We start from the raw sequence: 23,148 nt of genomic DNA, 5'->3' as shown, positions 1-23,148 counted from the left end.
TTTCTGTTTGGGATGATGAAAGAGTTTTGGAAACAGATTATGGTGATGGCTGCACACACTGTGAATGTAATTATGCCACCGAATTGTATACTTTAAAGATGGTTAAAATGGCGGAATATATATTATACATATTTCACCACAATAAAACACTTTTCAAGGAAGACTATGGAATCTGATTGTGAAAAGAAAGTTCTGCTTTTGGCAGCACTTTTGTGGTAGCTCCCAAATGGAAATAGCCCAGATGTCCATCTATAGCATAATGGATGAAGTGTCTTCTGGAATGTTATCCGGTTGTGAGAATAAATGACAACCATACACAACAAGCTGAGTGAATCTTATGGACATAATGTTGAGTGAAAGAAGCCAGACACAAAAGGCATCCTGTATGCTTCCATTTATACAAAGTTCCAAAACAGACAAAACTAATCTATGGTGCTAGAGGTCAGGACAGGGTTACCCTTGGGGAATAATTATTGGAAAGGGGCACTAAGGGGCTTCTGGGGTTGGCAACGTTCTGCTTCCTGATTTAGATGCTGTGACCTGGGTGTGTGCACTTTGGGGAAATTCTCCAGCTGTTTTACACTAATGTGTGTTCTTTTCTGTACATGTTTACTTCCAGAAAACATTTTTTTTAAGTTCTGGTTTGAGTCTTGAGTGAAGGGAATGGCAAACTAGAAAGTAAAGCTACAGAACCCTGATTTATACACACTTAACCTGTGCCAAGCCAAAGGGACTGTGAAACAAGACTTATTCTCTACACTGCTTGTAATTCATACTCCCCCCTCCCCAGGCCTCCATGAGCTGTAACCAATTAGTTTTTGGACTCCAAACAGCAGACTTTCTACAGCTCACACTGGGGGGCATAGGGGAAATGGGGTACACTGGCATCAAGAGAGGCCCTGATCCCAAGCTCACAGCCCCTGGAACAGAAACCTACCATCACCCTGGGCTTGCAGACAGGGAGTAGGCATTCAGCATACTTGTTGGTGGATTGTGTCATAACAGCTCTTCAAGTGCACCCCTGGGCTCTCACTGATCTCTCTCACTACCTTCATTCAGAAATGGGCTGTTTGCAGCCCCTTGGGGGTGCTGCTGTCAAGGACTTAGGGCCTAGAGGCCTAGAGGCCTAGAGGAGAAGTTGCCCCTTCCCCTGACCTCAGGAGTCTGCCTCCCAGACACCCTCCTGGATGCTGTGGAGAAAGCCAGTCTGAAACATTGACTTGGCCTGGCCTGACCCAAGGTGAGGCCTGACACCAACAACCCCGTGGTTGGGGTCGGGGGCAGGGGATAATTTTTATTTTTGCTTGGTGGCAAACTGCTAAATAATAGATCTGGCTGGGGTTTCAGTTTCTCCCCCACTGGCTTGACCAACTTGTTTTCTGATTGACTCAATCAGCAGGTTATTTTGGCCCTGTGGGGACCAGGCCTTGGTTTCTGCTCCTGGAGCCTTTCCCCTCTCCCCAGGGTGTTTAGGCTTCCCCCACAGTGTTGGGTTTGTTTGCCTGCCTGTCTGGGGCCCTGAGAACTGAAGTAGGCAGCACGGGCCTTTGCCAGACTGTAGGTGTTTACATGATGTGGGTGTGTGGCGCTGGGGGAACAGACCCCTGTTGCAGAGGTGTTCCTCATGCATAGCTAAAGCAGCAGCATCTCCTTCCTTCTTTTATGTGTCCCAAGAAATGCCATCCTCCTTCCTCCTCCAGGCTCCTCTGCCTTTCTCCCTGGAGAGCACAGCCAGCTACTCTTACTATTCATGACAGCAGTAGCAAAAACAGTAATTCCTTACATGGGAAAAGTGCTTAATGGTTTAGGAAGCCCTTCCACAGCATCGTTTCATTTGACTCTCCCACGGCACTCTGTTTGAGGCTGAGGCTCGGTGAGGTTCTGAGACCCACTCAAAGTCATGGACTCATCATCAAGCTTAGAGCATGTCCTTTGATTTCTGGTCCCATCTTCTCTCTTCTGACCCAAGATGCCTCTTGCTTTTGGAGACCAGGGCAGAAGGTACTAGTTGCCACTCCAAATCCACTTCTTCCTTAGCAACAGAACCTCAATTGTATTCAAGGCAGCATTGTGCCCAGGCAAAAGGAAAATTCCCAGACTTACTTGCAGTCAGTAATATGTAAGCAGAGACCTCAGGAAAACTTCTTAAAGGGGTAGAAAGGATCGACCCTTTTTACCTTTCCTCATTGCCTAGAATTCAGATGTAAGAGCTAGAGCACAGCAACTGTCTTGGACAGTGCAGTGACTTTGAGGATAAAAGCCACTAGGATGGTACAGCAGAAATATAGATGGGGCAGAGTCTCAGATGACCAGAAAGTCACCATATCTGTCCAGATTCCCTACTCTCAGACTTCTTTTACATGACAGAAGAGTAAACTTCTATCTAGTTTAAGCCACTGCAATGTGATTGTTCTGTCGTTTGCAGCCCAGTTTAATTTCTCCAGATGCAGGGACCTTGTTTCTGGTGACACACAGTCTCCTGTTCCCCTTCTACTCACCTGCATGGAATGCAAAGGGCCCTCTCCTCATAGTTCTCAGCTCTCATAGTTTCTATCTGCTGGACTCAGGTCATAAGGGCTATCCCAGGAGGGCACCTTCCTGGGTCCTTTAAACCTGCTGAGAGTTCTGGAAAATGAGAATTGACATAGGGCACACTTTCTTCTGTGAGTTTCTATAGCCAAGCAAAACTAACGGGGGAAAACAAGAGAATTCGAAACACTTAGCCGTTTGCACAGATTGGATTCTTCTGAGAGCCAGTTTACAAACCCACACTTCCAATCCCCCTGTCACTCCCCCAGCATTCCAGAGATTGAGACAGAGTTCATCACTTTGGGCCCATTCATCAGCCCCCTATACCCCAGAGCACAGCAGAAAATGGTAGAGTTCAAATTTTTGTGATCCCTATCACATGAATCCATCCCGGTAAAAAAATCTGGCCATACATCCCTAATAGATGCACATTTATAGACTCCTTCCTGTTAGTCAGTCCGGATGCATGAAACTGCAAATAACTGAAAGCCCAGGCAGTAATTGTTAGATCTCTGAGGACCTTTACTGGGACCTTAAAAGAGATCAAGGAGAAGATGGTCTGAGGTCATTTCATCAGATCAAGGATATCATTAAGGACTGGGCTCTCTCTCCAGCTTTCCGAAGTTCCTCCATCCTTAGTGTGTTGACTTTTGTTCTTAAGTCTGTCCCTTCAAAATCACACGTTAATATTGCATCTGCCTTTTCAGCAGGAAAATGGGGGTGGCAGCAGTGCCAGCCGTTCATGCTCTGACACTTGTCCCCTTTTCCTAGGAAGCAAAATGTCTGTCCCATGATGAATGTGCCCTGATGTCTCATTGGCTATGTTGGTCACATGGCTTCACTGGCCACAAAGGACTCTGGGTAAGTATTAGGCAACAAGGGAAGTGGGGCTGGGGTGGGCTGTTGTGTGGCTACCCTGTAGAGTCTGCATACACATGAACTAGTGGGCTAATGTTTTGGGTACATTATAAGACCTACATAAAAAATAGGGATTTAGTCAGGCAGGATGGCACACACTTGAAATCCCAGCAACTCGGGAAGCTGAGGCAGGAGGATTGCTTGAACCCAGGAGTTCAAGGCTACAGTGAGCTATGATTGCACCTGTGAATAGCTACTATACTCCAGCCTGGGCAATATAGTGAGACCCTATCTCTAAAAAATGAAATAAAAATCTTTTCAAAATATTGGGATTTAAAAAGGATAAATAAAAAATAGACATTCTAATGTTACTTCCCACTCAGCTCCTGGGGCACAGGCACCCACTCTGGAAACCACTGGTACAGCATAAACAGTACAACCTCTGCACAGAAGGACCTAGTATAAATCTTGTCCTGTTATTTACTAGCTGTAGCGCTGGTCAAACTCCTTAATCTTGTTAAGCCTCATTTTTCTCATCTGCACAATGGGAATAGGAATAGAACCTACCTGACTGGTTTTCATAAATTTCCTAGCATGGCACTCAGCCTTGTAAGAAACAATAAATATTAGGTAATATGTCTCCATTCAATAACAGCTTTCCATTTATGGGGCAAGAGAGGGTGTGGGAAAGAGATAAAGTATTGAAAGCAATGGTAATCCCTCAAAGAACATTTTAATAATGCCCATCATTTAAGTAACCAGGTGTTTTTCATTTATATAGCAACAGAAGCCACATCCTGAGGATTCCTGTCAGGGTACAGCATGGGACCAGGAGTCTTGCCAATACTTCCCCAGCTCTGCCACTACGAGTTGTGAGCCCCAGATCCTGTTACTCCCCTCTCTGGGGCCCAGTTTCCTGAGCTAGAACACAGGAGCTCCTAAGCCTGTCTCCCCTCCTTCGGTTCAGGGCATCCCATTGTCAGCCCCTACCTATGCAACATCTGCTCTCTCCCCACTCCCATCCCATTCCACCCCCTAGACTTGATTTCTGAGGTCCTGCCCCTTGTGGCTGGCTTTCCCTTTCTCTAACCTGTTCACCTATCATTCTTCCTCCAGTAGTTTGGCCCTTTTGAAAGTGCTCTGTATCCTGGTATCCTGTGAGATTCCATGATCTCTCTAGGGAGGAAGAAGCATAAAGTTCTGGTCTCTGCTACAGATCGGCCAGGTTTTAGATTTTTTCCCTAAACCCATTCAGATCACTTTCAGTGTGCCAGGCCTTGTCCAAAGGGCTTTACATTTTAACTCACGTAACACCAGGAAGTAGATACTGCTATTGTTATCATCATCATCATCATCATCATCATCCCCATATTTAAAAGGAGAAGAATGGGGCACAGAGAGGTTAAGTAATTTGCCCTAGGTCACACAGCTGGTAAGGGGCAGAGATGCATGTTTTTCCAGGCGGTCTGGCTTTACAACCCATGCTCTTTTTTTTTTTTTTTTTTTTTTTTTGAGATGGAGTCTCGCTCTGTCGCCCAGGCTGGAGTGCAGTGGTGTGATCTTGGCTCACTACAACCTCCGCCTCCCGGGTTCAAGCAGTTCTCTACCTCAGCCTCCCGAGTAGCTGGGATTACAGGCACACGCCATCACGCCTGGCTAATTTTTGTATTTTTGGTAGAGATGGGGTTTCACTATGCTGGCCAGGCTGGTCTTGAACTCCTGATGACGTGATCTACCCGCCTTGGCCTCCCAAAGTACTGGGATTACAAGCATGAGCCACTGTGCCCGGCCTCTATAGCACTGCGCAAAATAATAACAGTTTCTCAGTTGTGAGAAAGGACAAAGTTAAGAAATTGGTTATTATTTTGCTATATAACTTGGGCAAGTTATTTAACCTTGTCATAGCTGTAAATGCTGAACCATTTAAGAGTATGTGGCAGACATCATGACATTTCACTCTAAATATTTCTGTGTATATCTACCAAGAACAGAGACACTGCCCTATATGACCTGAGCACTATCATCACTGATACACTGATACACAGTGTATCATCTAATACACTGTTTATTTTCAAATGTCTCTGTCTCGAATCTCACTCTGTTGCCCAGGCTGGAGTGTACTGGCATGATCTCGGCTCACTGCAACCTCCACTTCCTGGGTTCAAGAGATTCTCCTGCCTCAGCCTCCCAGATAGCTGGGACTACAGGCACGCACTACCATGCCTGGCTACTTTTTTGGTATTTTTAGTAGAAACAGGGCTTCACCATGTTGGCCAGGCTGGTCTCAAATACCTGACTTCAAGTGATCCATCTGCCTCGGCCTCCCAAAGTGCTGGGATTACAGGCATGAGCCACTGCGCCCAGCCTCAATAATGTTCTTTATAGCTTTTTTTTCTTTTTCAGTATAGAGTCCAATTAAGGACTACACATTGCATTTAGTTGTAATGTCTTTAAAACTTTTAAAAATTCAGATATAATTCACATTCCATAAAATTCCTTCCTCTAAAGTGTATAATTCAGTGGTTTTTAAAAAATATATTCCCAAAGTTGTGCAACTATCACCACTAAATAATTTCAGAAAGTTTTTATGCTCAAAAGAAACCGCATGCCCATTATCAGTCACTTTCCATTCCCATTTAAGCCCATAGCAACCACTTATCTACTTCTTTGTTTCTATGGATTTGTATATTCTGAACATTTCATATAAATGGAATCATACAATATGTGGCCTTTAGCGACTTGCTTTTTCACGTAGCATAATGATTTCGAGGTTCATTCATGTTGTAACATGAATCAGAACTTTATTCTTTTTTGTGGCTGAATAATATTACATTCTATGCATATCCATACAGTGGAATATTATTTTATGTTTATCCATACATCTGTTGATGGACCTTTGGGTTGTTTCTACTTTTTGGCTACTGTGAATAATGCTGCTATGACACTGACTTTTTGAGTCCAGGCTGTTAGTTGAGAATGTCCCTCTGTTCAGATGTCTGATTGTTTCTCTTGTGATTAGTTTCAGGTTCATGGTACCATTTTTCGTAGCCTAACAAATGACTTTCTCTTTCAGCTGAGCCCAGCTATGGGCAAGCATCTCTGCTCAGCTATGTCTCTGGCAGGTGCCACCGTCTGGTGGAGGCAGAGCTTCTCATCTCCCCAACAAAGTGGCACTGTGCTCTTTCCCACTGCCCACAGTCCCTGCCCCTGCCTTCCTTGCCTCGTGGGCATAGAACCTCAGAGCTATTTCAGGCCCCTTCGTGGTAGACCTGGCCTGGGAAAATCTGAGGTCTGGCTGTTGGACACAACTGCCTTCCTCAGAGGCATGAAGGTCATTGCTGGCTTGGCTCCTTCAGTCTGGTGGCTTAGCCCCTTGTTTCTGGTTCCCACTGGCCCCCAGCAATCACCCCTGGCGGAGAGCAGGAGGGAGAGAAGATGCATCACAGGGATGGGCTTCCTGTTGACAAATGCCATCTTGTGGCATGGGTGTGGTTATGGCTCAAAAGAGCATCTATCTAAAAATGGGCCCTGGCTGCTCAAAGGATTCAGAGCACGTGTGTCTTTGAGTCACTGCTATTTACCTCCCGCTGACAAAAACAACCTTTCTTCCTGGCTGGTTTCCTCTGTGCAGCCCCTAGGAGTCCCACTGCTGTGAAAATCTAGAGTCTCTTCCCTCATGGACCTCTTCCCCAGATGAATAGCTCAGCTTTCCTGGCAAGACCTGCAGGGTGGTGGGGACTGTGGCACCATAGCTGTTTGTTTATTCGTTAGAGCTGAGGGACAGGGCTTTTGAGTTACTTTCTCACTTGCTGTGTGGCTTTGAACAAGCCACTTGACCACTCTGTGCTCCGGTTTCCCAGCTGGCAATTAGAGGATGGGTGACTCCATTCTCTGCAGCATTTATCCACCGACTGAGGTTTGTTTATGGGTGAGACAGTGGAGCAAGTAACCGAGATGGGGTGAACCTCCTTCCCAGGACGGGTAGACGTTTAACAATAGGTTAGATCCCCTGTGGCCATCCTGGCAGATAAAGAGGTGGTTGTGGGAAGAAAATGAGCTTTAGGGCTAGACATTCCTGAGGCAAAAACTTGTCTCACTGCATCTTACTAGCTGTGTGGCCTCGGGCAAATTGCTTCATCTCTCTGATTCTTTGTATAAGGGGAATAACAGTTACAGCTTTTTTGTGGGGTTGATAGAGAGGTTAAAGGAGGTAACATCTATAAAGTGCTAAGGACAGTTTCTGGAATGTTGTAGATGCCCAATAACCACAGATATTGAGAAAGCCAAGCTGAATAGGGATCGTTTTACAAAATATATTAAAATCCTCACTCCTCTGTGTTGGCGTTTCTCATGCAGAGATTTAAGACAAGTAATTTACTGTTGCCAAATGAATAACCCCAAAATTTTACTGTTGTATTTTTCCTGAAAATTAAGGCCCCCTTATCTCTCACCCTCCTTTGTGGCCAGCCCAGATTTCACCTCCTTGGAAAACAGAACCAATCAGAAATGTGTTTCAAAAAGTCCCAAGTTATTGCAAGGAGAACATTTTGGAAGGTGAACTGCTGCAGGGCCAGGCTTTGAACCCTGCCTGTGGAGCACTGTCTCCCTGGGAGGCTTTGTGGGTTCTGGCCTCCCTGGTGGCTCTGGTGGGCCACCCACGGGGTGAGATTTCAGGACTGGCCAACCACAGTCCTCGCTGTCTTGCAGGCTAATTCTTGATAGTCCGTGAAGCTCCGTTGACTTAAAGTTTTGATCCCTGCTGGAGAGAGATACCCCTGGGAAAATATATCATTTTAATCCTCTTCAATCATGTAACCATTAGTGTATGTAACTATGGCAGAAACTGCTGGTTATCCCCTGTACCATTTCTCTCCTTCATTTTGTAATAGAAGTTCTGGCTACCCAGTGAGAGTAGGGTTCCTCAGCCTCGGCACTCTTAATATCTTGGGCTGGATAATTCTTTCTTGTTGGGGGCTGTCCTGTGCATTGCAGAATGTTTAGCAGCATCCCTGGGCTCTACCTAGCACCAACCACTCTCCCAGTTGTGACAAAGAAATGCCTCAGGCTGGGCGCTTGGCTCACTCCTGTAATCCCAGCATTTTGAGAGGCCAAGGCGGGTGGTTCACTTGAGCTCAGGAGTTTGAGACCAGCCTGGCCAACATGGTGAAACCCCATCTCTACTAAAAATACAAAAATTAGCTGGACATGGTGGCGCATGCCTGTAGTCCCAGCTACTCAGGGGGCTGAGGCAGGAGAATCGCTTGGAACTGGGAGGCAGAGGTTGCAGTGAGTGGAGATCACGCCACTGCACTCCAGCCTGGGCAACAGAGTGAGACTGTGTCTCAAAAAAAAAAAAAAAAAAAAAAAAAGGTCTCCTCAGTTGAGCGTCCCTGAGTTAGAGATACATTTCCCAACCTTCCTTGCAGCCAGATATAGTCATGTCACCAAGTTCTGGCCAATGGCATGTGACCTGGAACACTCAGGTTGATGTGTACAAATGCCAGGTCAGGCCTTTAATGGGAAGATTAAGCCCTCTACTTCCTGTCTCTTCTTCCCACTGGCTACAATGTGAAGGCAGTGGCAGGAGCTGGGGCAGCCATCTTAGGCCCTGAGATAGAAGCTGGGTGTTAAGGTGGCAGAGCAGCTACAGAGAAGGAGCGGTGGTGCCCAACTATGTGGAGCTACCATATCCAGCCTGTTGCTCATGCTCAAGCTGCTGTGTGAGAGAGTAATGACCTGCTGTCTCGTTGGAGCCAATGCTACTTTGGCCTTTGTCACAGCAGCCAAACCTATGTCCTAATTAACATAATGAGTTTTTCGCTTCTTTACCTGACTGTAGAGTTGACACAAGCAGCAGGGAGAACCAGAATGAATAAAGGAAGCAATGACTAACTAGCCTCTGTGGAGCCCCTCCTAAGTTTTAGACACTGTGCTGGGGGCTTTCGTGAATTCTCCAGGTAACTCTCCAAGGGAGGGACCATTATCCCTGTGTTTCCAGAAGAGGAGGCCAACGCTCACAGAGGTTAAGTGCCTTGTCCACATCATACAGCCCCCAAGGGACAGAGCCAGGATTCAGCCCTAGGCTTGAAAGACCACCACCCTCCACCCGCCCCTACCATGTTGCTGCTTTGATTGAGAGACTGAACAAACATGAGCCTCCACTAAGGATGCTGCTGCCATCAGGATGAGCTGTCACATGAAACCTTGCTCCCATCTCCACCCACCACTGTCTCTACCCCCTCACACCCCATGTTCCGCTTGCTCATCTCCTAGGGGCTGGGCCCCGGCTTGTCTGTTCTTTGGTGCCTCTGCATCTTGGCTTAGGTGACCCTGTGGCCTGGGATGCCTTGAATATCCTTCCAAATCCCTACCCCCTATGCCTGCTGGCTCAGAGCCCTGCAGCAGGATTCTGCTCAGACATCCCCTGCTCCGGGAAGCCTTCCCTGACTATAACCTTCTCAGTCAGACCAGGTCCCTCTCCTCTTGCTTCCTCCACACACCTGTACCATCCTCTGGTGGCACCCACCACGTGGTCTGAGGTGTGATGTTTACTGCGAGAGAGTTCCTTGAGGGAGGGATTCTGTCTTCTGTGTACCTTTGCTGATCAGCATGAGGTCTGAAACGTGTTGCTCACTCAAGGATGGAGGGGTGGAGGGAGAGATGCTAGGATGCAGCAAAGTGAGGGATCAGCTCAGAACTGATCCGTCCATTTATGCATACATAATGAAAAGTCAGCTGACCATTGCCGTGAAGAGTTTTGCAGAGAGAAAATGTCCTTGAATTTTGTCCTCAAAAAGCTAAGATACTAGAATGAGGCTAAGAAGAATTCAAATACAGAACACACAAAAAGATGAACTGAAGGTTCTGCTTCTGTCTATGGAAAGGGTCCCCTGGGGCCCCCAGCAGGCCCTGGCTCTCTTCACCCCGTCAATTCCTAGGAAGGCCAACTCATTCTAACATCAGCCTGAGTCAGACATAGTTAGGAAGAACCATCTGCTGCCAGAGAGCAGAACACAGAGATTCCCAGGCTGAAGAGAAAGATCAGGTCCCCCCTGCCTTCCTGCCCCCACTCACTCCCCAAGTGGTGAGGGATTGGCTGCATGTCTTGTTCTGGGGGACCTGCTGGCATTCAGGAGTAGGGAAAGCCCCTCTCCAGCCCTCTACTCTTGAGAAGCCTCCCTGGAGAACAAGGATGGGGGAACATGTAAGACAGGATGGCTTCCCTTTCTCAGGGGCTCTGGAAGCTCAGAGGGGTATCTAGAGAGCCAGAACACAGTCTGGGCACCTCAGAATGTCAGCCTCACCTCCCCTACTATGGGGGCCACCATGGATCCAGAGTTTCCGTAGGGTACTCTTAAGGTCCTCTGATCAGTGGATTAGAAGTCTGGGCAAGAAGTTCAGCAATGAGGCCACCTTTTGCTAGAGCAGCTTTCCTTTCTCCCAGGGGAAGGGAGGGAGGGTAGGCCTTGCTGGCTGGATCAGTCCTGAGGGTGGGTAAGAACAACAGCTGTCCTGGTGATGGTGATGGTAATGGTGGTGGTAGTGGTGGTGGTTGTGATGTGTTGGTGATGGTGGTGGTGGTGATGGTAATGGTAATGGTGGTGGTAGTGGTGATGGTTGTGATGGTGGTGATGGTGGCTGTGATGGTGGTGGTGGTGGTTGTGATGGTGGTGGTGGTGGTCGTGATGTGTTGATGGTGGTGGTGGTGATGATAATGGTGGTGGTAGTGGGGGTGATGGTGGTTGTGATGTTGGTGATGGTGGTTGTGATGGTGGTGGTTGTGATGGTGGTGATGGGGGTTGTGATGGTGGTGATGTTGGTTATGATGGTGGTAGTGATGGTTGTGATGGTTGTGGTGGTAGTTGTGATGGTGATGGTGGTGGTGGTGGTTGTGATGTGTTGGTGATGGTGGTGGTGGTGATGGTGATGATAATGGTGGTGGTAGTGGGGGTGATGGTGGTTGTGATGGTGGTGATGGTGGTTGTGGTGGTGGTGATGGTTGTGATGGTGGTGATGGTTGTGATGGTGGTGGTGGTGGTTGTGATGGTGGTGATGGGGGTTGTGATGGTGGTGATGTTGGTTATGATGGTGGTGGTGGTGGTTGTGATGGTAGTGGTGGTGGTTGTGATGGTGATGGTGGTGGTGGTGGTTGTGATGTGTTGGTGATGGTGGTGGTGGTGATGGTGATGATAATGGTGGTGGTAGTGGGGATGATGGTGGTTGTGATGGTGGTGGTGGTGGTTGTGATGGTGGTGATGGTTGTGATGGTGGTGATGGTTGTGATGGTGGTGGTGGTGGTTGTGATGGTGGTGATGGGGGTTGTGATGGTGGTGATGTTGGTTATGATGGTGGTGTTGGTGGTTGTGATGGTAGTGGTGGTGGTTGTGATGGTGATGGTGGTGGTGGTGGTTGTGATGTGTTGGTGATGGTGGTGGTGGTGATGGTGATGATAATGGTGGTGGTAGTGGGGGTGATGGTGGTTGTGATGGTGGTGGTGGTGGTTGTGATGGTGGTGATGGTGTTGGTGATGTTGATGATGGTTGGATGGTGGTGGTGGTGATGGTGATGATGCTGGTAATGATAGTGGTAGTAGTGATGGTGGTTGTGATGGTGATGGTGGTGGTGGTGGTGATGATGGGGTGGTTGTGGTGGTGGTGTTGGTAATGATAGTGGTGATAGTGATGGTGGTGATGATGGTGTTGACAGAAGCCAGCCCTACTGAGCCACAATTCTAAGCACTTATTTAATCCTCACAACAACCTTACAAAGTTGATTCTGTTACTTCCCATATATTACCCAAGTGATTTTAAGTCATTTTCCAGGGCAAAACACTCCCATGGAAGCATCCCACCTGCTCTTTGGGACCTTGAGCAGGTCAATTCACCTTTCTGGTAGACTCCCCATCAGCAAGACACCAGCCCTGTTGAGTTCCTCCTGGTGTTATGGGACTCAATTGAGACCAACAATGCAAATGTGCTTTGAAAAAGTTGTGAGGACTCATCAGACTTATGCTGTTATCCTCCCCTCCTCAGCCAGTCTGGCCTGTGTGTGGACACCAAGGCCCACCAGGCATCCTCCAGGGAGGGAACCTGACCCTTCCATGTTTGCATTGTCCTTTCTATCTTTTTCCTCCCTGCCCATCTGCCATTCTGTATAGCACAGGGAGGGTCTAGCCAGTGTGGACAAGTGTCCCAACACTGGTTCTGCACCTCACCAGCTATGTGACCTCAGGCAAGTTACTTCCCCTCCCTGGGCCTCAGTTTCCTCATCTGTGTATAAGGGGGTTATACTGAGCTATCCCTCCGAGCACCAAAATCCTAATGTCCTGTGATCAAAAGCCAGTGGAAGGCCTGGGGAGTCCAGACTGGAAAGCTCAGCTGAGCCTGGCTCTGCTTCCCATGTTAATGGCTTTGCCTAAAGGGGGCCCTGGCCATGGAAGCTGTTTTATCGAAATGTGTTCCAGCTCACTTAGATTACACTTCACTCCACTGAACTTCAAAAGGAGCACAAGAGCTCCTCTGCAGACAATTGCTTGTGGAACGTCAACACAGCCAGACAGGCTCTAAGGGGTCACCTCATTGGGCAGCTAGGCAGGCTTTTAAGGACCCACAAGGGGGGAAAGCAGAAAGATGCAGGCAAGAGCCTCACACGGCTGAGCCTTTGTGGTTTTCACATGGTTATCGTCTTCCCCTGGTCTCCAGATCTCCGATCCAGAAGAGAGTCTTGATGGGCCAGAAAGATAGGCAGCCTCTAAACGGATGAAAAGAGTCCAAGGACTGCAAGCTCGAGGGGGAGAATGAAGCAAAACAAAATTGTGAGAGGACATGTTAGGGGTGAAGTGTGTTAGCACTTGTGTGTATGAAAAAGGGACAAGTTTTAGTTCATGATAAAAGTTGGTCATGTGATACGGCTTCCAGAGAAACAAAAACTTTGGTGCTGCATTTAGAGAAATACAGCATGAAGTTGAGGAAAAGTGAGAATATTGGCCTGGCGTGATGGCTCACACCTGTAATCCCAGCACTTTAGAGGCCAAGAAGGGAGGATCACTTGAGCCCAGGAGTTTGAGATCAGCCTGGGCAATACAGGGAGACCCATCTCTACAAAAAATAAACAATATTAGCCAGGCATGGTGGCATATGCCTGTGGTCCCAGCTACTCAGGAAGCTGAGGTGGGAGCCTCTGCTTTGTTGAACCTGGGAAGGCGAGGCTGCAGTGAGCCATGATCGTACCACTGCACTCCAGCCTGGGTGACAGAGGCTGTCTATATAAAAAAAAAGTAAGAATATTAATTGTTCCCCTTTATAAGTGCTTACTGTGCCAGATCCTGGAGCTAGCCAGTAATGTAGATAATCTCATCATTTTGTGATCCTCACAAAACCCAATGAAGTAAACACTAAGCATGATCTCATCATATTTCTGATGAGTAAACTGAAGTTCACAGAGGTTAAGTCACTGCCTAAAGCCACACAGCAGATAAAAGGCAGAGGTAGGCTTCAATCTCAGGTCTGACCACCTAGTCTGCACTCCAAATGCATATTCCAAAACAACATCACATGAGGAACAATCAAAAGAGTGGTAGTTATGAATCTTCAACTTTAAGGGTGTGAAGAAGGGGCCCCAAACTTGCCCTGGATTGGGTGAAAGGAAAGCATCTCCCACTCAATGATCAGAAGGGATCTCTAGCAGCCAGTTGTCTGAAGACAGAGGGCCACCTCAGGAGTAGTGATTTCTTTTGGTTGGAGGTGTTTGTGCATAACCACCTGGCACAGAGGCAGGTACATGGATTCAGTGGGTGGTTGAATGAAGGCCCTGCTGCTGATCCTGAGATGTTAGCAATTGGGCTGAGGGATGTTTCACGCAGACAAATCTTGGCCTCTGGCATCCAAGCATCATCACGTAAAGGCCTTCTCCGGGTATATACTGGAGGTCTCCCCCTACCAAGCGGTCTCAGGCCGAAGTGAGAACTAACACAGCTTGAAACTAGCCTCAGAGTCAGGAGACCTGGTTTTTTGCCTTCAACTTTCAGCTGTGGGCAAGTCATTTGATGTCTCTGGACCTGAGTTTCTTCACCAGAAAAATGAGCTTGGATTGGACCAGTTCTGTGGTCCTAAAACATAGATAGTTGCAGAGGAACTTGGGACAACAGACAAATCCTCACTGTGTCTCAAGGCAAGTGTTGGAGAAACAGAGGCCATGGAAGTCCGGACAGCTGAGGACCGGCCCCAGGGCAGTCTTCCAAGGAAAGGGGTCTACTCAGTTGGTTGAAGTGGTGTTGGCCGAGGCTAGGGCTCGGGAGCTGGGCTGGTGGCCCAAATGGGGAAGCCCCATCTTGCATTTTTTATTGTGGAGGAGCTGGTAGAAACGTGCTCAGCAGACAAAACAAACATAGCAAGGTGGGGTGCTGGTGAACATGTTTGGTTTGTCTACTGAGCACTGACGCCACCCATCAGGCTCCTTCCTGCACAGAGAGACAATCAGACAGACTTGGAGAGGCCCTCAGTGAAAGAGAGGAGGAGAGCAGGCACTCAGCTCCCAAAGGGCTGCTGAGACTTTGGAAATCATGCCCCTGAACCACCTTTGTTATTGTGAATGAGGAGAAATTGCCCTGGGTTCTGCTTTCTGAGCAGAGGAAAACCAGGATTTGAATCCCAATTCTGCCACTCACTAGTGGGGTGAATTTGGGCAAGTCACTTAACCTAGAATGTCCAAATGGGGCCCTTATGAGAATGAAGGGAAAGGCTATTACCAGTTATGCTGAAACAACAGCATAAATCAAAACTCTCTGGGGCAAACTGGGACATAGGTCACACTGCTTAAAACTCCCTAAGCCTATTTCTACATCAGGAAAATGGACATTGTGATAGTAATATGCACATGCTTCATGGGGCTCTGCTAAAGATTCAGTGAATGACACACATTGACGCTCAGTAAGAGAAGGCTCCATGTGGCCCTCCCTCTTCCCCCATTCTCTGTGTTTCTGAGAGGGGGTCTGAAATAGGGGTTCACTGGGGTCCCAGAGATGTGTGCAAGGGCCTCCTTCCAATCTGTGTGTTCTTTCCTGGAGGGCCAGTGCCCAAAGCCAGCTAGGGCTTGGGCCTCCTTTTGGGATCTGTTTGCCTTTTCATAAACACAGACCCAGGATTTTTCTTGGCTAGGCACATCTGCTCACAGCTCACAGATTGTACCTTGAAGCATTTGCTCCCAGGTGATTTGCATCAGGATCTACCAGGAAGTTTGTTTTTCAAGGCCTTAGTCAACATGTGGGTGTGGAAACACCAACCAATTTCAATGTAGAGTCAACTCCTTTTTAAATAGGGACTTTCACATTAGTCAGACTTTTCAAAACAACATAATATTTAAACAAAATTCCATTTCCCCTTCTATCACCAGCAGCAGTTACTGAAGATATTTCTGTTCTGACCAAAGGCTTCCCCCAACCCACGTTTCAGCTGGTTCCCTTCCTATGCCAGAGCCTGGGTTGTGATGTCACAGTGCTGGAGTATGAAATCATTCTTCTGTGGGTCTCAGTCTCCCTTCTGGCTCTTCAGGTGGATGCAGAGGACTGCTTGGGCCAGAGTCTTAATGTATGTTGATTCATTCTGATCCTTGGTTTGTTAATTACCTGGAATAGCAACACTGCATACAGCACGATCCTCCACCATAAGCCATGGCACAATCCCAGGAGTTCCCATAGGTCAGCATTCAAACCTCATAGCTCAGATTGTCTTTGAGGTACCATGATTTGTTAGGAAAATTTTTTGACAAAGTATCATGGGTCCCAAATGTGGTCACCCTGAGCAGGCCCAGACTTACACCTTTTAAAACCTGCACATTGGCTTGTTGCACACAGACCTGGTGACTTCCCCCAGCTTGGGGCCCCTGTCTCTGTCTACTCTGGTCCCTTCTCTCCTAGCTCCTATATTCCTGGCTGGGCAAATCAGGCAGTCTGAGAACCCCTCAAGCAACTTGTTTGTTGTGCACTTATGATGTGTCCAGCACTCTGTTAAGCATAACAGGCAGTATTCCACTTCGTGAGCAGTGGTCTAGCTAACACTGAAGAACTCAGGCCTTGGGTAAGCTACCAAGTAACCTCTCTCTGCCTCAGTTTTGCCATTTGTAGAATGGGGATAACAGTCCCTCCCTGGTGGGATTGCTGCATGAGAGTTTATTGAGTTCATGAGCGTAAAATGCTTAGAACCTGTGTTTGATGTAAAGCAAGTGCTCAATTGCTGTTAGCCATGTTTATGACAAATCCTCACCACAGACCTTCGAGATGGGGACTCTGACTATCCCCACTGGCAAATGAGGTACTGAGATTTAGAGGTTAAGTAACTTGCAACCAAGCCATGTGCTAGAATGAGAGGCAATAAGCATAATTCAGGAAGTCTGAAGCCCTGCTCTCTGCGGCATGAGAGGCTAGGTTAAATTCTAACTCACTACCTTCTGCATATATTTCTAGAGAACTGATGTGCCAGGCTCTGTGCCAGGAGTCAGGGGAAACAGTGATGGGATCAAACGCAGGGGACTAGCGGGGAGCTCCACCCCGTTTTCAGTCCAGCCCATGCAGGCAGGCTCTGGACTAGGCACAGTTAATCTCCAGCCATCCCCACTGGCTTCACCTGGCTCATTAAAATCAGACACGTTATGAGTTTACTTAGCATCTGCAGAGAGCGTCTTTCATCTTCAAAGGCTTCCCGAAGCACCAACCAATTAATCCTTACAACACCTTCATCTCATAGACAAATATTTATCCTCATTTCATACCCAGGAATACTAAGGTGCAGAGAGAGAACAGACTGGGCAGGAGGAGGAAGAGTGAGTGGCAGAGCTAAGCAGAGAATTCCAGAGCCCCAGACCCCTCTGGCTGCCCAGTCCATCTGGAGGCTTCGGGGAAATTCTTCCCGTAATACCTTTTTTTTTTTTTTTTTTTAATGGCAGCAGAACCTTTTGCAAGTTCAGAAGAATTAGATTTCTTTAATGGTAACCTGCAGGAAATACATTAAAAACACATTCTATCAGTTACAAATCTTAATGTCACCAGCCAAGGATGAGGGAATTAATGCCGGGCCCAAAAATACATATAGTCAGCAACTCCGGGGCAAGGGCAGAGACAATTTATAGAGTGCGAGGTCTGGACGTCTGGAGCAGGCAGGCTGAGCTCAGCGGTGAAATGGAAACAGGGCTGTTTTCAGATGGGGCAGAGCAGGGGGAAGCTGCTCAGGGTGGCTTTGATTCAATCATTGTTTCCCATTTCTTAATGTAAATTACTTTTTTTAATGCTATGAAAGCCAGGTTCCGGTCTGTCACGAGAAGACTGTTTTCATTAAGATAAGCGCCTATCAAGGGCATTTTTAAAAGAATCAATCCCCAAAAAGAAAGCCACCTCCATCAAAACAATCCCAACCCTGATTATCTCCTCTGTCTACATGGATCAAACAAAGGGTATATCCAAGCAATGGGCTGGCTGGAGAATCTGGACAATGAAGACAAAACATATGTATAATTTATAGAATTTTACTTCCTTTACAGCAGGTATTTTTCTTTATATTGTAAAATAAAACACAGGAGTAGAAAACCATACTAAAAATATGTAGCCTAAATTATGATAAGGGAAATAGTGGGTCTTTTAAATTGCTTTAATTTTTGGACTCAGCGCTCATTTTGCCAAACTTGAACACAGTCTTGGAAAAGTAAAGTTTCAGATCTCAGGAATATAATGTGCTCATTTTAGGAAGGAAAGTGATCTAAAGAGATATGCACAACACTCAACTGGTTAGTTGAGGGCTAACACGTTCCCAGCCATGTTCTTCCTTCTCACAAAGAAAGGGCATTAAAGGAGTCAGTGGGCACCAAGGAGCTGAATCCCACAAGCAGGGATGGACTTTGGTCCCCAGTGTGTCCCCACGCTGTGTGTTTTGCCACTCATTGCAAAGCACACAGCATCCGCCCTGGAGCTGGGCAAGTTGATGGGCATGTCTTTGCAGCCATGTCTCCTGGAGGAAAGGTGAAAAGGCATCATGTCACACCACCTCCCTTTGCAGGTGAGCAAACTGAGGCCACGGGTCTGATCTGAAGTCAGTAGAGAGAGAGAGGCAGAGCCAGAAATGACAGTCTGGATCATAGGACTCCCTCACCTCTGCCACACCACAGTGCCCCTTTTCCTAAGATATGCCCATGGTAGGTCAATAGCTGCTTGACAGGAACTGTACCCAGCACTTTCCAACCAGCCCAAGGACATGTTAGGGTGACCAACCATCCCTGTTTGCCTGAGATTAGGAGGGGCTCCTGAAACATCAGATTTTCAGAGCTAAAACGAGGATAGTCTAGGCAAATCAGGACAAGTTGATCACCCTCCTGGGCTGTGTTCATGTAGCTGATGCTGAATGACTGTGGCTGTGTGGTGGGCACCCAACAAAAGTTAGAAAGGAGGAAGAGGAGCATGGAGTCTCTTATGCTGAATGAGTTGGCTTGGAGTAAAATTATTCAAATAATTGATTTTTTTAACTTACTGAAGGGTGAGTATGGGTTTGTTCCTCATCATTTTAGTGCATTTCACATTCCAAATCTTAATTATTTGGGCCTTAACAGCAATCAATTTTATGGAGTGGGAAACTGAAGCACAGAGCTGGCCGAGCAGTCTAGGTTGGTCTGCCTAGCTGTGAATGGTGGAGCTTGGAAAATGCCCCAGTTTTCTGACCTTTGGTTGGTGCCGTCCTTCCAATTCTTCTCTGGTCAGCAACCCTGGCTAGAGGCCAGTTCTCTATTTAATTTTTGGAAATCGGGAGGCCAGAGGCTAGGGGTTTCTAAATTCAATTACAAGGACCTTGGATTAATAGCAAAATAATTCTCTTACTGGAGAAGGTTCTTAACAAAGAACGTCAGTGGGTCCAGAGAATGATCCTGGCTTGATCAAGCAAGACTACTTGCTTACCTTCACCCTTCACAATCTGAAAGCCAAGCTCCCTCTGAGATGACCCTGAAGCTTTCCCTCCCCAGATGCTATTCAGACAGTCCCCAGCCCCGGCCACTGCTTTCCACTCACAGTGGAGCAGCTGGACTCTGCACTTCTGAAATTGGAGCTGGAGGTGAAACGCTTAGCTGAGCTTTGCTTTCATTTCAGTGCCTTTCTTCTCTCTCTTGGGTTTAACTGCTTTTTCTGGCCTCAGGGAATCCCTTGCAAGTTAATAAAACTTACTACATCAAAGGGCTCCACAGCCATTACCCAATTAAAACCTCACAGCACTCCTGCAGCAGGTAAGCATTATTAACCCCATTTTACAGATGGGGAAACTGAGGTTAAGTGGTTTGCCCCCAGCCACTGAGGAAATGAGTGTCTCAGCTGGCATTAGAACTTGGTAGCTTGTTTAGATCACCCAGGGCTGGTTGTTTCTGCCTAAATCTGTTTTTCAAAGCACTTTGATTCTTAAGGATTCCTTTTTCCTTCTGGAAAACAACTCCTTACCAGCTGCACCAAGGATGAGGAATTTCTCCAAAGATGGTTTGTCAGAAAGCAGTAGCTCCTGCCTTCAACCAGAGAGGTGCCATAAAAATAGATGAAAGGTAAGAGTTCAGTGTAGTAATTTAGGAAACAATTTGGGCCTTTCAGAAATTAATGTTATTTAAAGATGCAGATTCATCCATCCCAGCAGCCTCCTGGGAGTGCTTCCTGAACCATCTGGTTCAATCAGCTCATTTTCTTTCCTCTAATCCTCCTGGCTCTTGTGTGTGTCTGTACAGCAAAGGCTCCTGGGGGAACTCACAGCATGAATAAAAAGCAAAGATCTTTCTCTTGTGCCAGCCACCTCTCCTCTTTTCCAAACAGCATAAAATTCCTAATCCTGTTTCTTCTTAGAGGGGGTATAAAAATTCATGTCCCAACAGACAATGAGGAGATCCATGGAGGCTCCCTCCCAGGGCACCTGTCCTCTCAGTCCAGCCCAGATGACGGGGCATCTTCAGCCCATCATCTGAGAGGACCTAGAAAGCCTGGCGGTGTTTGGGAACAAATTTGCCCAGGCCTGCAGGAGGAGGAGGAAAAAAGTTTTTTTGGTCTGGTTAAAGCCATCCATGAGCCACAGGGAAGATTTCAAAGGCTCAGGTGAGTGTTTTCAAAAGAAGAGTTTCAGTGCAGCCTCAACCATGTAAGTCCCTGCTTCTTGCTGTTCAAGTCCAATTATAATCCACAAAGGCAGGATCCTGTGTTTACATAAATAATTACCAGATTTTGGATAGCCAGACGTGTTGTAGCACACAGGAGGCAAGCCCATAAATTACATTTAAGGAATTAAGGGTCAGATTGATCTTATCTCTGTAAATCCGGCCAAATTCCGGCAAGCTAAAGGAACATCCGGTTGACTGAGCCTCGGGAGGCAAGGGCCCCAGGAACCAGTGATCCTGAGGCTGTTGCTGCCCCCATGCCTTCCTTTCCACCTCTCCCTGCTTCAGGTTGCTGGCTAGCTCTGAGAGCAAGGGGTGGCAGGAAGAAGAACTGCCCCAACTTGCTCTCTGCCCAACCTGCAAGGGAGGAAGGCAGGAGAGGGGTGTGGGCATCTCATTCCTAACCTCTTCCCTCCTGGACCACACAGGATCTTGCTCCTGAAACAACAGCAATAATGTGCAAGTAGCGATGGCAAACAGCAAAGCTGTAAGAGTAACAGAACAGGGCCTCCTCTGGAGGTTTCTCTCCTGCACAGGCCAAGCCTCCATGTTTTCATTCATTCAGCAAAGCTGTATTGAGCAACTACTGCACCCCCAGTGCCACGGCAGAGTGTAGGGGTTGAGGGTGGCTCAGGCTCTGGTCTCAGAGTGCTTGAGTTTAAATCCTGGCTCTGCTAGGTACCCTGGGCAAGTGACCCAGCTCCCTTGGTCTTCTGCTCCCTTATCTGGAAAGTGGGATTGTAACAGCACTAACCCCTTTGAATGGGGTGAAGGTTAACTGAAGTCATCCATAGCAAGCTCTTAGAATAGGGCCTGGCACATGGTAAATACTCAATAAATGCTAGTTATTACTATTATTATTATTATTTCTGTTTTAGGCACTGTGGGCCTCCCGTCTGAAGGTGGTTGCAAGCTGGTTGAAACAGATGCTCTGACTAAACACAAAGGGTAGGACAAGGCAGGACGGTCAATTAGGCACCAAGTGAGTGGAAAAGACAATGAAGTTCCAAGGAGCAGGTAGAAGGACAAGATCACTGTGGCCGTAGGCCTCACAGAGGAAGGAAGGCTTGCGCTGGGCTGGAAGGATGCACAAGATTTGGCTGGGCCACAGAAAGAACTTGAGGAGAAGGGCCTGAACCCCAAGATTCCACAAGAATTAAGCTAGAAGTCAAAGTGTTATGCAAGCCGGAAGTTTCCAAGAGTATAAGCCAAATTTCTTCAATGAAGATTTCCAAATCAAAATGTCAGCCTCTCTTGTAGAAGAAGAAATATTGATTTGTGTTAACTTCATCTGACAAAAAATGTTACAAAGTGAGGGCCAACAGTGCACACTGTAAAGAAACCAGAAGGGACATGAGTCTATTAGAACTAGAGCTTCAATTTATAAAATGGAAAGAGGAACATCAGATAGAGATGTTATTAAAATAAAATTACATTGTTTGGTGAAACAAAAAGTATTCTAGGCCAGGGGTGGTGGCTTACGCCTATAATCCCAGCACTTTGGGAGGCTGAGGTGGGCAGATCTCTTGAGGTCAGGAGTTCGAGACCAGCCTGGCCAGCATAGTGAAACCTTGTCTCTATTAAAAATTAGCCAAGCATGGAGGCAGGCACCTGTAGTCCCAGCTACTCTGGAGGCTGAGGCAGAACTGCTTGAACCCAGGAGGTGGAGGTTGCAGTGAGCCAAGATCACATCATTGCATTCTAGCCTGGGTAACGGAGGGAGACTCCATCTTAAAAAAAAAAAAAAGTATCCTACCCACTCAATCATTCTTTGTGTGTGTGTGTGTGTGTGTGTGTGTGTGTGTGTGTGTGTGTGTGTGTTTTGAGATGGAGTCTCGCTCTGTCACCCAGGCTAGAATACAGTGGCATGATCTCGGTTCACTGCAACCTCCGCCTTCCGCATTCAAGCAATTCTCCTCCCAAGTAGCTAGGACTACAGGCATCCACCACCATGCCTGGCTAATTTTTGTATTTTTAATAGAGATAGGGTTTCACCATGTTGGCCAGGCTGGTCTCGAACTCCTGACCTCAAATGATCCACCCACCTCAGCCTCCCAAAGTGCTGGGATTACAGGCGTGAGCCACAGGACCTGGCCCTACAATTGAATTTCTAAACAAATTTTTACTTGGATATTATTACTTAAAAGATGAATGCACTCAAGCAGCATTCAATCAATGAACCAACCATGTGCCCAGCACTATTACAGTTGTAACAAAGGATAAGAAAGAATTTGAACAGACAGGAATTTTGCTCCCAGCCAAGATGGAGCAACAGTGACTGGATTTCCTCTCCTTCCTGAAATGAAACAAAGAAGGATGGAAGAAAGGAGGAAGTGAGGGAGGGAGATAAGGAAAGAATGAGAGAGATAAGAGAGGGAGGGAATGGGAAGAAAGGGAGAAGGAAGGAAAGAAGGTAAGTTGGTTTTCAAGACTGTTTCAGGCAAGAAAGGACATTTACTGAGAGATGGAAAAACAAGGTAAGCCCCACAACTTCCCTACAGCTTACTGCTTTATGAAGGCTTCCAGGCTGTGGTAGAGGGAGAGAAAACCAGGCACGTCTCAGCCAATTCTGAGTTGAAGAGACAGAGCTAAAAGGATACCAAG

The 23,148-nt window shown here is 47.1% G+C and overlaps 1 long non-coding RNA gene across 1 annotated transcript in view; it reads left to right on the top strand.

Moving 5' to 3' along the window:
• LOC129144244 (uncharacterized) overlaps window positions 1-22,276 on the top strand; it is a 101,010-nt gene extending 78,734 nt beyond the window's left edge. The window contains exons 3-4 of the long non-coding RNA XR_010157693.1: window positions 3,301-3,390; window positions 21,423-22,276. This is a non-coding gene — a long non-coding RNA (uncharacterized LOC129144244). The remainder of the gene's footprint in view (window positions 1-3,300; window positions 3,391-21,422) is intronic.
• Window positions 22,277-23,148: the final 872 nt, after the last annotated feature.

This window comes from Pan troglodytes, chromosome 5 (genome assembly GCF_028858775.2).
Source record: "Pan troglodytes isolate AG18354 chromosome 5, NHGRI_mPanTro3-v2.0_pri, whole genome shotgun sequence".
NCBI lineage: Eukaryota > Metazoa > Chordata > Mammalia > Primates > Hominidae > Pan > Pan troglodytes.
The sequence above is the reverse complement of the archived record's forward strand: the minus strand, read 5'-3'. Positions and strand labels throughout refer to the sequence as shown.